Genomic DNA, 7,952 nt, shown 5'->3' on the forward strand with positions numbered 1-7,952 from the left:
TACTTCCGTAGTGATACTGCCTCGGAAACCCAAGGAGGGGTCGCTATGAGTCGGGGCCGACTCGACGGCACATAACAACAACAACAACATCAACCACTGCCCCCATTTTTAGTATTAAAAAACAAGTGACTTAATTTTCTAGTCACTATCAACAATCATAATGAAACTGTAGCCTAGCTGTATCTTTTTACATCTCAGATATTCTTGCACCCCACAGTATTCTACAAAATTGTATCTTTATAAAACTAGATACAAAGAACTCAAATTGAATTTAAAGTTAGTTTTAACACAAAAAATTTCTATTTATCATTTGAAAGCAGCTTTAGAAATTATTTGCATTATTTTAAAAGTGAGAACAAGCTCAGCACGCAAGTATTTTATTTATTGATGCCAAAATTAAGAAATAGTATTTTCTTATCATTGGTTTAGTATTTTCTTTTAAACAGTCATTTACCAAAAATAATGGAGCTCAAAAATAATAAACAAGCAGTTTTTAACCATGTAGAAACATCAAATTTTTATTAATTTTGACCAAAGTAGACCTAGTTGGTGCTTCTCAGAAAATCAGTTACTACTGAACCAGTTAATTTCTCAGTTCTTCTTTCCTGAGATTAACAATTAGCATCTCCTTCAAATATGTGAGCAAAGAGCTTTATTATTAGATAATTAATTTAAAAAAAAAGACTCAGCTTTGAGTAAATGAAAGAAAAACTGTAACTGTATTTTTGTTGTTACTATCAACTGTAGTCTCTCATCCTGTATACCAAAGAATAACTTGGGGAAGGAAAAGGGAAAGTTTTTGTTTTCACAGGCCGGTAAGACATTCTAGTAGTAAACCAAAAACCAAAAAACTCACTGCCATCAAGTTTCCAAGTCATAGCGACCCCCTTTGGGTTTCCGAGGCAGTAAATTTTTACAGAAGTAGCTTGCCCAGTCCTCCTTCCGCAGAGTGGCTGGTGGGTTTGAACCGGCAGCCTCTGGTTAGCAATCAAATGCCTTAGGCAGTATACCACCAGAGCTCCTATACTAGTATTACTGTGTCCAAATACAAGCTTTAGAGACCATTGATAGACTGACTCTCTGCAGTCACTGAAAAATAAGATTTATTTCTGCTTTTTAAATAGGAGGTGACAGAAAATACAATTAGGTTCAAAGACCAAATATTATAAACTCTTTGGCTCAAATCCAGAACACTGTCAACAAAATCCCAATGAAGAACTGTTTACAATTACCGGTAAGTAAATCCCTACTATTATTACATGTTGAGCATGCTTACGTGGTACTTGGTTCCCTCTATTTAATGTTAAAATGTAGTAATGTTACAATTTTCCTATATTTAAATAACAACTCTAATTTCATCACTGGTAATCTCATTCAGCCTTATGGTGTTAAATACCGTCTATAATTAACTGATAGGTCCCCAATTCTAGCCCTAATCACTTAAGTTCCAGGGTGTTACCTACTTTTCAGCATTCTAACATGGGCATCCATGTCTGAAAAAATTTATTTAACATGTCTGTAATAAATTTCTTGATTTCTCTTCTCTAAATCTGTTCTACCTCATACCTCAAATCTTATCTACTTTATTAAAAGATTCACAGCTTTTTTGGGGGGTAAGAAGGGAGGCTCAGGACAAAAAACTACTCCACAACATCCACTAAATTCTACTACACACTATAGCCACTGAGGCTATATATATATATATATATATATATATTTTTTTTTTTTAAACAAAATCACTGATATCAACCTAAAACAGGCCAACCCAAATTACTTACCTGGGTTCCTACATAAGTATTATGTAAGTATATTGCTTATTATTGACCCTTTCTACCACTTTCCTCCTCAATCACATCACTGCAACCATACTATCATTTTATTTTGTCCAGAATAGTTATACATGCTTTTTCTTCTCCCTAGAACATTCCTCTTCCAGCTCTTCGCATGGTCCTCTCTCTTGCATTATTCAGACCATGGCTCAAAGGTTACCAACTCAGAGAGGCCTATCCTGACTAAATTTACCCCTATCATTCTCTATCCCCTAATTCTGCTTCATTTTTCTTCATATTATTGATCACTATCAGACATTACATGTGCATGTTTCCATTACTAGAATATAAGATATATAAGTAGTTTATCTTGTTCACCATTGTGTCTACAGTCAAAAATAGTGCCTGACATACAGTAGGTACTCAAAAATGTTTGTGAAATAAATAGTGAAGGAATGTAATAAGTGGGCAAAAAAAACTATTATCTATTTAAGTAGCAGTAGTAGGTTAATGCTGGATTAATGTAATCCTTAAATCACAGAATTCAAAGGAAGGGTAGTAGGAGGCTCTAACCTACAAATTAAGACCATAGAATTATAACCACTTAAAAGACAAAGGAACATCTAAAGAAACCAAGTTGATTTCACAAGGAAATTTGCACATGAGATATTCAAACAGAGTCCCCAAAAGTTTAAAATCTCAAGTTATGGGTTTAAGTTCAAATATTAAGAGTACTAGTTACCCAGATGCCATCAAATTGATTCTGTTTCATGGTAACCCCATGTACAACAGAATGAAACATCTAGTCCTGGGCCTTCTTCACAATTGTTAATATGGGTGAGTTCACTGCAGCAGCCACCGTAAATTTTGAGTGCCTTCCAACCTAAGAGCTCATCTTCCAGCACTCTATCAGACAGTAGTATCTATTGTGATCCATAGGATCTTCAATGGCTAATTTTTGGAAGTAGATCACTAGGCCTTTCTTCCTAGTCTTAGTCTAGAAGCTCCACTGGAACCTGTATACCATGCATGACCCTGCTAGCATTTGAAATGCCTGTGACATAGTTTCCAGCATCATAGCAACATGTAAGCTACCACAATATGACAAACTGACAGATGGGTGGCAGACATTTGTAATGATGTAGCCTATTTACATCAACTGTCATTTTGGATCAATTACACAATTTAATGAATATTCAGCAAAAATGTCCAAATCTTTTTGTAGCTTATCTTCTGTTCTGCCCAACTGCCTCCGTCAACAGGTTGTTCCTTTTCTTTTAATTATCAATTTGAAGAACTTTCACCAAACCCCTAATTCCATATCTAAGGGTTCACAAGTCACCAAATTCTCTCTCAACTAAGTAAATTTCTGTCTGTTGTTGCTATTAGGTGTTGGCGAGTCAGCTTCAACACACAGTGACATGATGTACAATAGAACAGAATAATACCTGGTCCTGAACCATCCTCATAGTCACTGCTACATTTGAGCCTATTGTGTTCATTGTGTCCATCTATCTTGTCGAGGGTCTTCTTTGCTGACCCTCTACTTTACCAAGCATGATGCCCTTTCTCCAGGGACTGGTCCTGACAACATGACCAAAGTAAGTCTCATCATTGTTGTTTCTAAGGAGCATTCTAGCTGTATTTCAACCAAGACAAATTTGTTTCTTCTGCCAATATTCTTTGCCAACACCATAATACAAATACGTCAATTCTATTTCAGACTTTCTTATTCATTATCCAGCTTTTGCATACATATGAGGTGACTGAAAACATCGTGGCTTGAGTCAGGGGCACATTAGTCTTCAAAGTGACATCTTTGCTTTTTAACACTTTAAAGAGGTCTTTTGCAGCTGATCTGCCCAATGCAATATGTCATCTGATATCTTGACTGCTGCTTCCATGGGTGTTGACTGTGGATCCAAGTAAAATGAAATCCTTAACAACTTCAATCTTTTCTCCATTTATCATGATGTTGCTTCCTGGTCCAGCTGTGAGGATTTTTTTCTACGTTGAGGTGTAATCTATACCCAAGGCTGTAGTCTTTGATATCCATCAGTAAGTGGATTAAGTCCTCTTGATTTTCAGCAAGCAAGGTTGTCATCTGCATATCTCAGGATATCTTGCATATCTTCTTCCAACCTGATGCCATGTTGTTCTTCGTATAGTCCATCTTCTCAGATTATCTGTTCAGCATACAGACTGAATAAGTATGTGAATAAGTGAATAAGTATGTGAAAAGATACAAGACTAATGCACAACCTTTCCTGATTTTAAGCCATGCAGTCTACCCTTGTTCTGTTCAGGTCACTGCCTCTTTGTCTATGTATAGGTGCCACATGAGTACAATTAAGTGTTTTGGAATTCCACAATGTTATCCATTAATTGTTATGTTCCACATAGTCAAATGCCTTTGCATAGTCAATAAAACACAGGTAAACATCTTTCTAGAATTCTTTCAGCCAAAATCCACTTGACATCATCAGTGATATCCCTTCTTCCATATCCTCTTTTGAATCAAGCTTGACTTTCTGGAAGTTGCCTATCTATATATGGCTGCAACTGTTTTTGAATTATTTTCACCAAAATTTTATATGCATATTAATGATATAGTTTTATCATTTCCACATTCCACTGGATCACCTTTCTTTGGGTTGGACACAAATATATATCTCTTCCAGTTGGATGGCCAGGTATCTGTCTTCCAGATTTCTTGGCATAGACAAGTGAGTACTTCCAATGTTCCATCCATTTGCTGAAACATCTCAGTTTATATCCCATCAATTCCTGGAGCTCTGTGTTTTTGGCCAATGCCTTCAGCACACCTTGAACTTCCTCCTTCAGTACCAACAGTTCTTGATCAAATCCTACTTTCTGAAATGGCTGAACATCAAACAATTCTTTTTGGCATAATGTGTACTCCTTCTACCTTCCTTTGATGTTTCCTGAATCGTTCAATATTTTGCCCAGAATATCCTTCAATAATGCAACTTGAGGCTTCAATTTTTTTCCCCCTAGTTCTTTCAGCTTGAGAGATGGATGATCAGACTCTTCCCTTTTGGTTTCTTAACTCCAGTTCTTTACATGTAATTTCATTATAATACTTCATTTTGTCTTCTGGAGTCACCTTTTGAAATCTTCTGTTCAGCTCTTTTACTTCATCGTTTCTTCTATTCGCTTTAGTTACTCTATGTAAAATAGCAAGTTTCAGAGTCTCTTCTGACATCCATTTTGGTCATTTCTTTCTTCCTTGTCTCTTTAATGACCTTTGGATTTATTCATGTATGATGTCCCTGATCATCCCACAATTGTCTGGTCTTCAGTCACTGGTATTCAGTGCATCAAATCTATTTTTCAGGTGGTCTCTACACTCAAGTGGAATATAATACAGGTCATATTTTGGCTCTTATGCACTTCTTTTAATTTTCATCAGCTTCAACTTGAATTTGCACAGGAGTAATTGATGATCTAGTCTAACATCAGCCCTACCTTTATCTGACTGATGATACTGAGCTTCTCCATTGCCCATTTCCACAGATGTGGTCAATTTGATTCCTGTGTATTCCATTTGGCAAGGTCCATGTATATAGTCGCCATTTATGTTGTTCAAAAGGGTATTAGCAGTAAGTAAGTCGTTGGTCTTCCAAAATTCTATCATGCGATCTACAGCACTGTTTCTGTCACAAGGCCATATTTTCCAATTACTGATGCTTCTTCTTTGTTTGCAACTTTCAAATGCCAATCACTAATAATTATCAGTACATCATGGTTGCGTGTTTGGTCAATTTCAGACTGGACAAGCTGATACAAATCTTCAATTTCTTCATCTTTGGTTTTAGTGGTTGGTGTGTAAATTTGAATATTATCCTATAACTGACACCACTGTACTTCATGATACATCTTGAAATGTTCTGAGTATGAATATAACAACATTCTTCTTCAATTTGTTATTCCTGGCATATAACTGACTGATTCAAAATGGTAACAGTCCATTTCAGCTCACTAATGCCTAGAATATCAATCTTTACATGTTACATTTCATTTTATTCACCATTCTCCACTTTCCTAGATCCAGACTTTGTACATTCCATGTCCCAATTATTAACGGATGTTTACAGCTGGTTTCTTCTTATGCTGAGTCATGCTACATCAGCAAATGAAGATCTCAAAAGCTTTAATACATTTATGTCATAAAGGTCAACTCTACTTTGAGGCAGCTAGCTCTTTCCCAGTCATATTTTGTGTGCCTTCCAACCTGAGAGGCTCATCTTGCACTATATCAGACAACGTTCTACTTCTATTCACAAAGTTTTCAGTGGCCAATTTTTTCAGAAGTAGATCACCACATCCTACTTCCTAGTCTGTCTTAATCTGGAAGCTCTGCTGAAATCTGTTCACAATGGATGGCCCTGGTTGTATTTAAAATACCAGTGACACAGCTTCCAACATCACAGCAATACACAGCCACCACAGTATGAAATACTGACAGATGAGTGGTAGACTAAATGTCTACATGGTCTTAAACAGTGCTAATACCTTTGTATTTTTTTTCTTCTTAATTCATATAAAATTTTTCTTCTCTTAACATAGCCATTTTAAGTTTAAATGGCTATATAGTATTCCAATGGATAAAAAGAACTACATAGTGTATTTTTTATTCCCCTATTTTTTAATATTTTCCCTAATTTTTGTTATAAATAACCATTCTCTGATGGTGAATTACTACAAGCTCAGAAGCAGTAAGCGGTTCCATAATTTGCAATCTAGAAACTCACCTCTTTTTTTCTAACAGACTAATACCACAACCTAATAAGAAAATAGGTCAATTCAGGATAACTTAAATTTACTAAATCCAAGTTGACCCTCTGGTAGCATAGTACCTGAGGCACTCGGTAACCAGAAGGCTGGCGGTTCAAACCCACCAGCCACTCCTCTGAAGGAAGATGGGGCAATCTACTTCCATAATGATATTGCCTCGGAAACCCAAGGAGGGGTCGCTATGAGTCGGGTCCGACTCGATGGCACATAATAACAACAACAACAAAGCTGACCCTTACTGACTACTTTTGTAAAAAAATATATTAATTCTTCCAGCACTCTGACTTGAATTGGCCTAAAGAGGTTGGTATTCTCATTCTAGTTCATCATTCTCTTATGCTATACTTGTTTTACAGGGTAAAACATTCCATTGTGGAAAATCACTCTCTTTATGGAGGCAAATGAAATAAACCTCTTGTCAATGGTTAATATGACAATATCTTTCTTAGACAGTGATCCTATCCCTTACTTATTCTTCCTCTACATGTGGGCTCCCCACAAAGTCCACCATATTTTCACAAATTTCAGCTCATTTTTTAGGCCTCTAAAGATTTTTAAGTAAGTTCATGATACTCTAATAGTTTACACCCTCAGCTGCTAACTGAAAAGTTGGAGGTTCAATTCCATCCAGAGGCACCTTAGAAGAAAGGCCTGGTAGTTTACTTCTGAAAAATTAGCCACTGAAAACCCTATGTAACATAGCTCTTCTCTGGCACGTGTGGTGGCTGTGAGTCAGAATCAACTCAATGGCAACTGGTCTCAAACAAAATAATGCTCTGCATATTTTAGTTCATATTAACTATAATTAGTTTAAGTACCATAGAAAGAAATTCACCAGTCAACTAAAAAGCCTGTGGAGGAGGGAGACCAGAACAAAAAACACTGAAAGAGCTATCAATATTCAACTCAAGAAAAATATGGGGAAGACGAGATTGCTGTTTCAAGTAACTAAAGAACTATCATTTGGCAAAAGTAGTATTAAAATTCCCTTATGTTAGATCTAAGGTCAGAACTGGACCTTTTAAGGTGGAAATTAAAGGGAGACAGACTTTGTCCAACTTTTTAACAGTATAAACTGGAATTAATTTCTATGTGTAATTAATTTTCATTCTCTATAAATATTTAAACAGATAGATGATCATCTGATAAGTTTTAGAAACAAAATTCGTTTTTTGCTTTTAGAAACAAAATTTTAAGGTGCCTTCCATCTCCTGTGAAATTAGGGTATAAAATTTTGAAAATCAAGTGTTATATTGAAGACTAATTTAGGTTATGGTTAACACATTAACATAAATATATATATATCCTCAGAAGGAAGGTTGGGCATTCCTACTTCCGTAGTGATACTGCCTTGGAAACCCAAGG

The 7,952-nt window shown here is 36.0% G+C and overlaps 1 protein-coding gene across 1 annotated transcript in view; it reads right to left on the bottom strand.

The window, feature by feature from the left end:
* NDUFV2 (NADH:ubiquinone oxidoreductase core subunit V2) overlaps positions 1–7,952 on the bottom strand; it is a 54,851-nt gene that overhangs the window by 3,001 nt on the left and 43,898 nt on the right. The window lies entirely within an intron of this gene.

Source organism: Orycteropus afer, unplaced genomic scaffold, assembly GCF_000298275.1.
Source record: "Orycteropus afer afer isolate SDZICR_OR568_19922 unplaced genomic scaffold, OryAfe1.0 scaffold00234, whole genome shotgun sequence".
Classification (NCBI taxonomy): Eukaryota; Metazoa; Chordata; class Mammalia; order Tubulidentata; family Orycteropodidae; genus Orycteropus; species Orycteropus afer.